This window comes from Sarcophilus harrisii, chromosome 4 (genome assembly GCF_902635505.1).
Source record: "Sarcophilus harrisii chromosome 4, mSarHar1.11, whole genome shotgun sequence".
Lineage (NCBI taxonomy): Eukaryota > Metazoa > Chordata > Mammalia > Dasyuromorphia > Dasyuridae > Sarcophilus > Sarcophilus harrisii.
The window spans coordinates 173,580,651-173,594,032 of NC_045429.1; the positions used below are offsets into that span (position 1 = coordinate 173,580,651).

Consider the following 13,382-nt stretch of genomic DNA (forward strand, 5'->3'; position numbering starts at 1 on the left):
AAATAGTAAATTATTATTGTGATACTCCAGTGGTTCTTTCAATGTGGGAATTCACTCTAGCAACCTTACACTGCAATGCACACATATCTGCACATCCTGTGAGACATCATAATCTGTCCATAAAGTGACTAGAGTCATGGTTGGCATTTTTCTTATATTCTCTTCACTTTCTGTGTATAACAAAGAAGCATGTAAGATGACCATTGGTAGTCTCTTAATATCACTATATGAACAATCTAACATTTTCCCAGTTATAAAAGACAAGCACAATTACATAGTATAAAAATACTGGGGTATTAATCCCAGAATCTAAATTCTGCCTTTGCTAATTATTAATTATATCACCATGTGCTTTTAAAATAAAAACCATTTAAGTTTATCAGCAGTCACAATGCTTAACATATATTTAGCAAACACCCTTATAAATCAACTTTCAATCTGACCTTGCAAGAAAGAACTCAACAATACAATTATCAGAGGAAAGAATAAAAAATAAAATAAAAAATGAAAACACAACACAACACAACAAAACAAAACAAAAAAACTAATCAGGCTTGGTTGGGGCAGGTAAGGTAAGAGAAATGAACATGTAACCTAATTTATGTATACCTTGAGCAAGAGTTGAATTAGAAATGCATACAACTAGCAGTAACAATTGTGAGAAAGGTAAAAGGCAAGTAGCGTTCTCTATTTTTCTGTAGGTATTTTTTTTGTTTTTCATATTAAAAACATTTACTATGGTCTATTTTTAAAGAAAAAATATATTTTAAAAGGAGTAAAAGGAGAAGGATGTTAAATATTTTATGCTAGCCAGACCTTGTTAATAAAAATCCTCTATATTGTGGTAACTTTCTCTAGCTCATACATTCTTGAGTGCAGTGTGTGTGTGTGTGTGTGTGTGTGTGTGTAAATATCTGTGAAAGATAGTGGCCTAATTATTTAATGGAAGTTCCAATGCCATTTAGATAAAGTTCTGGTAAAGAGATTAAAGTTTTTTTTTTTCCCCCAAAGATTACTCTGTGTGACTTCAGAAGGATTCTGTTAAAATACTTTACAATCCCTTACAAATGCTCATTATTAATACTGAACATACTAATAGATAAATTGAAGCTGCTTCAAGTTTATGGAATTGTCAGTGGCTCACCTTTACACAGGCTTACACACACACACACACACACACACACACACACATACACACACATTCATTTTGCCTCAAAGCCTGGGGAAGACTAAAAGTTATTGGCCACAAGCACTTGGCTAGAAGTGGCCATATTCAGAGCTATTTAGTTCCACAGCAATGGGAGAAGAGGAAAAGATCAAACACTTTAGTTGGAATGTTTGTCAGTGGCTAGGGGACTCAAAGCCATAGTAAAAGAGTGTTGGTGATTAACTAGACATGGCTTAGAGTTCCTAATAACAATGATTGAGACAGTAACAGAAAGTGGTCATTTCAGGGAGAAGTAAAGGGATGGACAATAAGAAAAATATACATTGGATATTTTTTTCTTCTCTTTCTACACTAAATATATATCTGTACTTTCACGCATCCTCATTCAGTAAAGCTCCCTATCTATTGCAGGTATTGGTGTTAAACATCTGGGCAATAGCTTCAAATATTAGGCAACATGAACAATTTGTATTAATCCTCATCCTCCACAAAAATCTACCATGAAGTGGTACCCAAGTACAGACACTATATGTCTGCCAGGTTGAAATGATTATTAATATCCCCAAATGAAAAGTGCTCATTCATGTGATGTTCAGTATAAGCTGTACTGCCCTAAGTTTTACCAGTTTCCTTATACTACTGTACTTGATGGTCATTGAGATCATTGAGAAGCTGTAATGTTTTAGAGATGATTGATTCACAGAGGCCTCCCAGGACTATGATTTCATTGTTTAAATTCAAGACTTCTAAGATATGGTAATACAACTAGAAGCATTTCAGCACCTGGTCCCCAATGTGGAACTATTCAAACAAGTTCAAAATGGTTAAGTTTAATGTCTCTTTTCCTACCTATGCCAAATGAGAGTCTATCAGATTCATCAGCTGGAGAACCCAATGGTCTAGTTCTCTATCCATAACATCTTGCTTATTTGTGCTCTCAAATGAAATATGGCCATCAATTACTGCATCAATAATGTTAACCAGACACATTAGTCATCCTTTTTGCACAGTGATATTCTTGAAGCTTGCACTGACTCCCTGGAGCAGCTCCTAGTATTTTTGGGGTGACTGATCAAACACTGGACAAAGAATATCTATGTCGTCTTATGTTCACAGGAACCAATTGTAGAAAAGTTGATCCAACTGCTATTGAATCAGTCCTATACGATGTGCATAAACTCCAAGCATGATGTGATATAGATTCTGATGACTTCCAGGATATAGGTTTCCAGTTTGAGGAGCTCTGGGTTCTGTAGTTTTGATATAGAAAGCCAATTGCTGCCATGGTTCAGGAGATAGTACCCTCTATTTGGAGCAAATTCCCAGTGATGGAAGCTTGTCACTATGAAGTTAACTATTTCTGGATAACCCCCAGATAGTTTTCCACCTTAACCAATTTCCCCGGCTGGTAGTTTCTTTTCTATGTGGACAGAAAACTTCAGAATTCATTGTAATTGTCTGGATCTGACAAATTCGGTGGATTTTCCAGTATTCACTTAATAACATCAACAAGATGAGAGAGAAACTTTGCCCTTTCTGCATTATTAAAGAGGGACCTGTGAACTGAAGCAATTTCTACTAAACAGTATAGGACCAGAGGTGAAAATGAAGGAGGGATGGAATGATACAGGTCAAAAAACAGCTGCAGGGTGGAAGAATCTAAGAATTCTGATCTTCAACTAGTGGGAATTTATACTGTGCACAGGTCATCTGAGTACTCATGAGATGATTTGCTGATAAAATCAAAGTTTAGGAAGCTATGGGTGAGTTTGATCAGTTGCATGAACAAACCATGCTGACCTTCATCATTCAAATTCAGATATTTTCCTGAAGCCTATTTTAGTAAATGACACAAGATATTGCATAATGAAAAATTTTGAAAAGAGGAGGCTATTTTTCTTTTTTGGTCAGAAAAAGGGTGCAATCTGCTTGATTAATTTCATTGGTTATCTGAGACACCCTTACTCCAATGATGCAATGTTCAACACCATCCTATAAAAATCTTATGATGTCTATGATTACATTTCGGAAGAGTTATTCATCTTTCTGACCGTCAAACCAGCCCAGCTTTTTAATTTGAGCATATAACTGAATAAGGGCTTGAGTCAGAGAAGTAGTGAGCTTTAGCAAAGTGGCAAGACAGATGAACACATAGTTCTGAGTGTCTATGCAATGTTCCAACAGCGAAAGGGGTGTGAGCACATAATATAAGCTTTGTTAAGCATGTAACTGAAAGTATGATGAACTCACTCTTTCTAGGAAGAAATGGCACTTGCTCAGGCAATCAAGACTGGTGGTAAAGTCAAACAAGGTATTATCTGCCTGGAGTCAGGTCATTATGTCAGTAGTTTTGTAGACTTCTTATATAACTTTTCTAGTTGGATCTTTTTTTGGGTGGAAGGGAACAGACAATGGGGATATGGGTCATATAGCTAGTATGTTTCAAGTGTCTGAGGCTGGATTTGGATTCAGGTCCTCATGACTCCAGACCTGGCGATCTATCCACTGAGTTTCCTATCTTCCCTAGATGTTTTCTTTCCAGATTTTATTGTACCACTAAGTTATTGAGTTTCTTAACCTGTACATGATTTGTCATTTCATGCTCCTCTGTTGTTCCCCCTTCTAACCCTTTTTCTTCCCTTCCTCAAACACGTCAGCTGGTCTCTGCTGCATCACAGATGTGCCTGAGTGCTAGGATTTCCTCTCCCCCTATACCTATAGTCACTACAGTTGTGACAGCCCCTCATTTTCATTTCAAATCTAGCTCAGACTCTTGTTAGTTGTGTAATCCTGGGCAAGTTAGTTATTTCTGTCTCAGTTTTGCTGACTATTAAATAAGGTAGAGAAGGAAATGGCTAACTGCTTCAGTATCTCTACCAAGCAAATACCAAATGGAGTCATAAGGAGTGGAATACAACTTAAAAATGACTGAACAAAAAAAAGTTTTAATCTTGCATTGTTGACATTTTAAAGGCATTGTTACACAAGCACTTGACACAACAATACAATATAACTTTGCTATAATTGAAGTTAAAAGAAAATATTTAAATGTTTCTAAAATTTGTTATTTTATGGGTGTAATTACTCCCACTAATATCTAAATGGAATTTAGATGTTTTTAAATGATCTGCAATGCTACTGATCTATGAGGCTGCATTTGAGTCTTTTAATCTCAATCTCAATTTCTCTCTCTCTCTCTCTCTCCTCTCTTTGTCTCTCTGTCTCTGTCTCTGTCCAAATGTCTATCTCTCTAATATATATATATATATATATATATATATATATATGTATATACCCATGTGTATGTGTGAGTTTGTGTATATGTGTAAAACATCCAAAAACTAGATTTTATGGAATGTTGCTTTCAACGGAATCAAAAATTTATATTAAATCAACCTAATTTAATAATTAGAAATGAAAACTGATGAACTTTAAATTTTCTTTTTTGGAAATAATGTCTCAGAAGCTGGATCTTTGAAGTATCATAGGGATATTCTATTCTTTATTGAAACATTAATGAAATGAAATTACCAATGATTTCTAAGAGTAAGGACTAGATCTTCTCAGTAGATTTTGCTTACTGGAAGGATAAATAAAAATGTCTTTTCAAAGATTTTAAGAACATCAGGGATTTCACTGAAAAGCCCTTGTTTCACCATTCAGTTAATAGAATATACAGACAAATCTGGTAAAAAGAGAAATAGCAAGTTTTATGTTGACTTCACTTTAGCATAGTGTATGTCTGTCTTATGAATGACAGCTGGATAGAAAGATAGATAGATGAAGAAATATGCATGTGTATGTGGACAAAGATATCTATACACCTACATATCTATACATATATGCATATATATTGTGAAGGTGAATATTTCATAATGATTAGTTTATCTTAATCAATAAAGGACTATTTAAATTTTAAATTTAGGAAGTATAGAGATTATGGTTTCTTAGTCAAAGATGACATCATTCCTATAAAAGCCCATTAAAAGGACTAATAAGGATCAATTTCAATTAGACTCATATAGAATGTTAGTATAGATGGAATGGTAACATAATATAATTTTTGCAGGAATTACTATAGTTAAATATCTGAATACTCATTATAGATCTAATTAAGAGAGTTTATAATAACAACTTTAGTATACTGTGGGATCAAAGTTATTTTACAGAAATGCTTTAGGATTTGGAGAATGCACAAATATCATTGTTTTTCTATTTGTGAGCAAGCCTGGAGAATGTTTTTCTTAGAGTTCAGATTATGAAATTTTGAATACAGGTCTTCTTACATTTAACATCACACATTTGGTGAAAAAAATCTCTTAACACTGAGATATAGTTATGTTTCTGATTTAGCTATAAGACAGCAAGCATGCTATGTTTTTATTATAATACTCCATAACAATCATTATCAGAGAGAACAACAGAAAATCAAATATGCCAGCATTTCCTTTGTAAGATTAATAGTCAGAGTGAAGCATATGACTCCATAAAAATGTAAAAATCTATATAATTGTGAAAATCTTGAATCTTCCATGTTGCTATGATAGTTTTTTTTTTTAGTTAAAACCATTAATTATGTCTTTTCTGCTTACTAAATCAGTGTCTTTCATCTTTAGGAATAAATTATTATACAAATTTTCTATGGAGAAATTTTCTAGGTGTCATTGGCAGCTATATGATTATACTTTGTGACTCAGAGTGTGTTACTTGAAGCATTGTTAAAAGTGAGCTCACTATATTTTCAAAAAGGAGAATTGGAAATTTTTTCTGAGAGCATGTTATGTTGAACTGCCTAGTAATGATAGCTTCTTATTCCCTTCCTTCCCCAGAAAAGCAAAACAAATAAAATAGCTCCTTTTACCAAATGAGATAGAATGAGATATAATGGAAAAAATACTGGATTTGGAATTTGTTGTGACTAAAACCTGCCCCTGTTACCTACTATCCATCTGACCATGGGATCAGTCACTTTGTCTTTTTGGACCTCAGTTTCCTTATCTGTAAAATGACAGAGGTAATCTTGACATCTAAAGAATAGGGAATTGATAGATTAGCAAGGAATAAGAAGTCTGCATTCATAATATTATGTAATCCAAGAATTGGGAGATATTTAAATTATAATCTAGGTCAAATCTTTCAGTATTTAAATGAGGAAAAAAAGTCACAGAGTTTAAATAATTTACTGGCAGCTAGTCCCACAGCTAGTTGATGACAATGTTGGGGTCAGAATTGATATCTCCTATTTTATATTTCATTCCTTTTGACAGAACATCAAAACTGCTTTAAGAAAAGGATTATGGGTTTTTCTCTAAGTTTCTCAACAGCTTCATCTTTATTTGAAAAGAAAAAGAAAGCTATATCATCTAACTTTTCATGGTTTTATGGAAGCAATAAACCACTCATATTTCTTTATTGTAGAAACTTTGTTTAAAATCTTTAGTCTCCTTGTAAAGTTAGTATATAGGACTGCTAAGTAGTGCAGTGGGTAGAGCATCAGTCCTGAAATCAGGGGCACCTAAATTTAAATTCTCCCTCAGATATGTATTAGATGAGTGACCTTGGATAAGACACTTAACTCTGATTGCTTCCTGTATGCAGCCAAAGGAAAAAAGAAAGAAAGAAAGAAAAAGGCACACTATATTATATCAGGGTAAAACTTCCTAATTGTTTTTTATTAAAGCATGCAAAGATTAAGATTAGAGGAAACAAATAGATCAACAGAAAAGTGATAGTAATCCTACTTTTCCAATTCAAGGATTATCACCATTCAGTCTGTCAATCACATTTAAAATGTACTTATGAAGGTATTTTGTGGAACAAGGTCAAAACTGAAATAGTCTATGACCTCAAGAAAATTTTATTCCATTAAAATGATCAAAAAAAAATTATTGGGGGGGGGTCACAACATATTTAGGGATAGCAGGGATTATAAACAAAACAAATACAACATGGCCAGGAAGATGATAATGAGTGTATACACTATGATATAAAACTAAGACTTGTTTTTATGAAAAAGCAACAAAATAAACATTTGGCTACTTTGATTAAAAAAGGAAAGAAAAATGACAAATCACCAGCATCAAAAATGAAAAGGGTGAACCTACCATCAATGAAAAAGAAATTAAAACAATAATTAGAGGCTATTTTGCCCAACTGTATAGCAGCAAGTCTGACAATCTAACTGAAATGGATGAATATTTACAGAAACATAAATTGTCAAGATTAACAGAAGAGGAAATAAATTACTTAAATAGTCCCATTTTAGAAAAAAAGAAATTGAATAAGTCATTAATGAAAATCTCCAAGGCCAGATGGATTCACAAGTAAATTCAACCAAATATTTAAAGAGTAACTAATTCCAATACTATGTAAACTATTTGGAAAAATAGGTTAAAAAAAGGAATATTGCCAAATTCCTTCTATGACACAAACATGGTACTGATACTTAAACCAGGGAAGAGTGAAAACAGAGAAAGAAAATTACAAACCAATCTTCTTAATGAATATTGATGCAAAAATATTAAATAACATATTAGCAAAGAGATTATAGCAATTTATGAGCAGGATAATACACTATGACCAAGTGGGGCACTAGTTCAATATCAGGAATATTATTACCATAACTGACCATATCAATAACAAACCAATAATCTCAATGTAGAAAAATATTTTGACAAAATATAGCACCCATTTCTGTTAAAAAACACTAGAGAGAGAACGAAAGGGAATGTTCCTTAAAATAATAAGCAGTATCTAAATAAACCAACAGCAAGCATTATTTGTGACGGAGAGAAACTGAATGCAATCAGTAGACTTGGTGGGGAGGTTACAATTCTACATTACACTAGAAATGCTATCTTTAGTAATAAGAAAAATAAATAAATTAAAGGAATTAGAATAGGCAATGATAAATGAATCTATCACTCTTTGCAGATGATATACTTAGAGAATACTAGAAAACCATCCAAAAACCTACTGGAAACAATAGTTTTATAAAGTTGTGAAACGAGCCAACCATTCTGATTCCAGGCCCTTTGATCCTTTAATGTGGATGCTGCTAGAACCCATATTCCTTATTGTGGCTCCTCTATATTTTATTTGATTTTTTCTAGCAGCTTGTAATATTTTTTCATTGGTTTGATAGTTCTGGAATTTAGCCAGTATATTTCTTCTAGGAGTTTTGATTTTAGGATCCCTTTCAGTAGGTGATAGATGAATTCTTTCAATGTCTATTTTACCCTCTGTTTCTAAAACTTCTGGGCAGTTCTTTTTGATAATTTCCTGGAATATAGTGTCCAGGCTCTTTTTTTCATCATATTTTTCAGAGAGTTCAATAATTCTCAGACTGTCTCTCCTAGAACTATTTTCCATGTCTGTTGTTTTCCCAAGAAGGTATTTGACATTTTTCCCCCATTGTTTCATATATATATTTTTGGTTTTGCTTGACTGATTCTTGGTGTCTCCTTGAGTCATTCAATTCCATTTGTTCAATTCTGATTTTCAATGGATTATTTTCTTTACTCATTTTTTTTATTTCTTTTTCTAATTGTCCAATTGAGTTTTTAAATGAGTTGTTTTGTTCTATGGAATTTTTTTCCATTTTGCCAATTTTATTTTTTAGAGAGCTATTTTCTTTTTCCAATCCACTAATTCTATTTTTCAAGGATTTGGTTTCTTTATCCACTCTCTCTTTAAATGAGTGGGACAACTTATCTGGACACTCTTGTCAAGCTTCCCTTTCCTTTTCCCATTTTTCTTCTAGCTTTTTTGTGAGAGCCTTTTAAATTTCTTCTATGAGGGTCTTTTGTGTTGAAGACCTGATCATATTCCCTCTTTTGGGGATTCATCTGGAGACAATCTGTTTTCAGTCTCCTCAGGGTTTAAAGTCTGCTCTCTATCCATATAGAAGCTATCAATGGTTAGAGTCCCTTTTAATTTTTGCTCATTTTGTCAAAGAAGAATCAAAGAAAACAAACTAGCCAAAAACCAAAACCAAAACCAAAACCAAAAAACCAAAAAAACAAAACAAAAAACACAAATGCAGTCTGCTTTTTTTGGGGGGGAAAGGGGGCGGGGGAGCCGGGCTGGAGCTTCCTCTACAGACTGCAGGGAGGGGGAAGGGGAGGAAGGGGATGGCAGCAAGGCACTAGCAGGACAGCAATGGCTGCAATGGATCTGTGCTCTGAGATTCTGAGAGTGTGCTGAAACACTTGAGGTGGGTGTGGCCAGGTCCTGAGAGACCTTTGCTTTTCAGGGTTATAGTCTTTACCTCCTGTCTTTACAGCTCCTCTGCTGGTCTACTGGTTTGCTGTGAGTGCAAAGTAGCCACACTGTGGTAAAGTTCTCCCCACAGAAAAGGCTGAGATCACACCCCACCCTCCTCAGTCAGCTCCATACTCTGTCAGCTGTGCTGCAGCTGCCTTCTGTCTGCCTCTGGTCTAACCACCCCCACCTGTGAGCAAAAACAGACCTTTTCTGATGAATTTCAAGGATGACTTCTGTTGGTAATTATTTGTGGTTCTAGTACTAATTCTGAGCCTTCTCATGAAATAAATTCTGAGAGCAAAGATGGAGATTAAGTAGACATGTGTGTCCTCTCAGCCATCTTGGCCAGAAGTTGATCCAACCATTCTGAAGGGCAATTTGGAACTGTGCTCAAAGGGCTATAAAATTGTGCATACATTTTGACCCACAGTCTTATTACCGAGTTTGTATCCCAACAAAATCATAAAGGAGGGAAAAGGACCCACTTATGCAAAAATATTTTGTAGCAGCTCTTTTTGTAGTAGCAAAGAATTGGAAAATACTAGATGTCCCTCAATTGAGGAATGGCTGAACAAATTGTGGTATATGAAGATAATGGAATATTATTGCTCTATAAAAATGATGAACACGCTGATTATAGATGGACCTGGAAATATTTACATGAACTGATGCTGAGTAAAACAAGCAAAACTAGGACTACACTATACACAATAACAGCAAGAATGTGTGATGATCAACTATGAAAGACATGGTTATTCTTGGTCATTTAGTGATCCAAAGCAATCCCGATATACTTTGGACAGAAAATGCCATCTACATTCAGAAAAAAGAACCAAGGAGACTGAATGCAAATCAACAATGTTATGTTCACTTCTTTTTTCTGTTTTTTTTTAATCTCTCCCATGTTTTTTTTTCCTTTTGCTCTGATTTTTCTCTCCCAACATGATTCAAAAAGCAATGTGTATTGAGGCAGTTGAGATGGTTGCTAAATGAAGTTTTATATTTTAAGAATCAGAGGTAGAAAGGAAGTACATTTAGATATGTGGGATTAGCCTATCACAATAATGGAGATGGGAGGTAGAATGTTTTCTAGGAAGTAGGGGAGAATAGCTAGGATACATATTAGTAAAGCAAATAATTTACAAAGCATTTATTGCTCAAAAGCCAATTAAAGTGATTAATCAATAACAAAATTTGAAGCATCCCTGATACATTACAATTACATAATTTACAGTAAAATATAAATGGATAATATATTTTATTACATGTCCATTCTTTGCTTTTATAGGCTTTTAGAGTAAGATAAATAATAAGAAAAAAGTCTAGAACTCTGAATATGTGTTCACAAAAGGAAGAAATTGTTTACTTCAAATTTTTTAAGTTTTCCAGGATCTCACACTAAAGAACACCTTATGAGGTCTTGTCCTTTTAATTATTTGCTAACTTGCATTGGACCTTCCTTCCCTTGGATAGCCTTTGTGTAGCCTTTCTTTTACCAGACTGAATAAGAAGTCTAGTTGTAGAGTTCTAGAAACAAAGGGATTTCTAAAAATGATCCATATAAATGTTAAATATAACCATAAACATGTCAAATACTGAAGTTTCACCTATTCAGTCCCTTTTCTACTGCCTGAAGTAGAAGAATTGCACTGGAGTCAGCTATATGAGAAAGTATTTCTCTAGGGCCATAGGAATAAAATCCACATCCAACAGAAGGCAAAACAAAAGTTTTTTTTTTCCTTTTCCTAAAACAAATTTTAAAAGGCAAAGCAGGAGAATAAAAAAGAAAAAAAAAAACAACAAAGAAATAGCAATAGTCATTTGCTTTGTGTTATATAATACAGTGAGAAAAGAAAATATATCTAAACAAATAGTAAGGAAAGGGAAGACAGAAAGGTCAATATCTAAATCTTTCCTGGTTTGGTATCATACCATTAATATTTATTTTTAAATGTTATCAATTATTTCCAAATACACATCTCACGAATGAAAAAATTGGCACGCCAGCTATAAGACTGGATGCTATTGAACTGGTTAAAAGTTTAGAGGGATTTTTCCCTTTGTTATAGCTTGCATACAGTGATTTAAGATTGGCCATTAGCCAGCTGGTCATTAAATATTTTAAATTCTGAAATGAAATGCTTCTCAATGGGCTATACACAGAGTTAAAAAAATAAACTCAACTTCATTACTTCACTTAGGCTCAATCATCATTTAACAAGGTATGAACAATGTCTTTGCATTGTAATGAACTAAAACAAGTGACCTCAGAAACTGGGAATAGCTGCCAAAATTTGAATTACATCCCAAACAAGAATGTCTGTTTTCCCTTACAATCTACTTAATGCAGAATGCATTAGACTCTCAGTACTGCACAGCTGTGATTCCATCTAAGGAGAATAATGCTTGCTTTTAGATTTTTTAAAATGTTCTTCATAATGAGGTTTGGTACCTCTATCTGAATTCACATCACAAAGTTTTTTGCCCAAAGTTCTACATCCTTGAAACACTTGCTGCCTGAATAGTACAAATAATGTAGTAGTGGTAACTATTTCAACATCAGCTCTCACCTAGAGGATTTGTGTAGGCTTTGACAAACATATAAGAGTCGAGGACCATTTTGGAAAACAATCTACTTTTTCTTTCATATTTCTAGCCATATATTGATTTAAGCAAATGGTCAAAGCAATGGAGGGAGAAAATGCTGTCAGTTTACATCATTTATTTCTTTAGTTAGTAACTGAATTGTTATAGGTGATTTCCTGTTGTGAGACTACTATCAAGTGGCCTTAACTTGCCACAGATAACTTAACAAGCTGATGACACCATGCTTTGCAACACTGTGTGGCTGCTTCATTTTAGTTTCAATTAGATAAAGTGACTGTGTGTACTTATTATGAATCTGGTTCTTTTTATGTTTTCATATAGTATAAAGAAGAGCAAAACAACACCTTTGAAAGACATATATCTATATGATGCAATATGAAGTTCATGTTCCTTTACTCTCTATGATACTTAAGACATTTGACCATCTGAAAAAAATGAGTTAACTCATCATAAATGTTGTGTGAACAGCCTTGGGATTCTTTCATTCAGTGAAACTTTGGGCAAATGATTTCTCTTCTTGGACCTCAGTTTACACATTTGCAAAATGAAAGATTCGAATTAGATAATCTATTAAATTCCTTCAAATTCTAATATTTTATAGTTGTTTAGATGATTTAGCCTAGTCTTTCTAAAGTACTTACTGACTATTCCATATTCATTTTAATAATTAGAGAAAACACCACTGAATTACTTTAAATGATATATCTTTATGACAGAATTTAGAAAATATGGAAGAAAAAAAGCAAGGAGAAAAGATAACAGCATTGGATTTCTGCCTTTTCACTTCTGTATGCTGATGTGAGGAGTACAAAAATTTGAATTTAAATTTAAAATTTAAATTTAAAAATATTTCAGTAGATGGGAGCTTGATTACAATAGGCTCCCAGATCCTGTCCTAATAATTTTTTTTCTCATCTCTTAAAAATTTTAACTAAGCGCTCTCTCTCTGATTTATTAACATGCCTGTTTTAATCTCTTATTTACTCATGTTTATAATAGTTTGGACATTCATACCTGAATGTTTTCCAATCTTTACAATTGCTAAACTCAACCCTGATTTCATTTAATTAGTGTATATAAGCTGGTTATCCACACATTTAAGTGACATTACCTCATTTCTTCAATTCAGAGAAGCTCATCTATTGGAATAAAAATGTGAAAAAGAGGAAAAATGAATTCAGATCTATAGTGGTAATGACCATAGACTTGAAGAATGATTGAGTGGAAATAAAAGGAAGGAATGATAATGAGACAAATATTTTGAGAAGGTTGGAGGATATCCCGGCATGTCTGTAAAAAGCTACAACTTCAGGTACAACTTTACCCATCCATACACACACAC

At 33.6% G+C, this 13,382-nt stretch overlaps 1 pseudogene; it reads right to left on the reverse strand.

The window, feature by feature from the left end:
- Positions 1-779: 779 nt before the first annotated feature.
- The window catches only part of LOC111720681, a 45,200-nt pseudogene continuing 32,597 nt past the window's right edge, over positions 780-13,382 (reverse strand).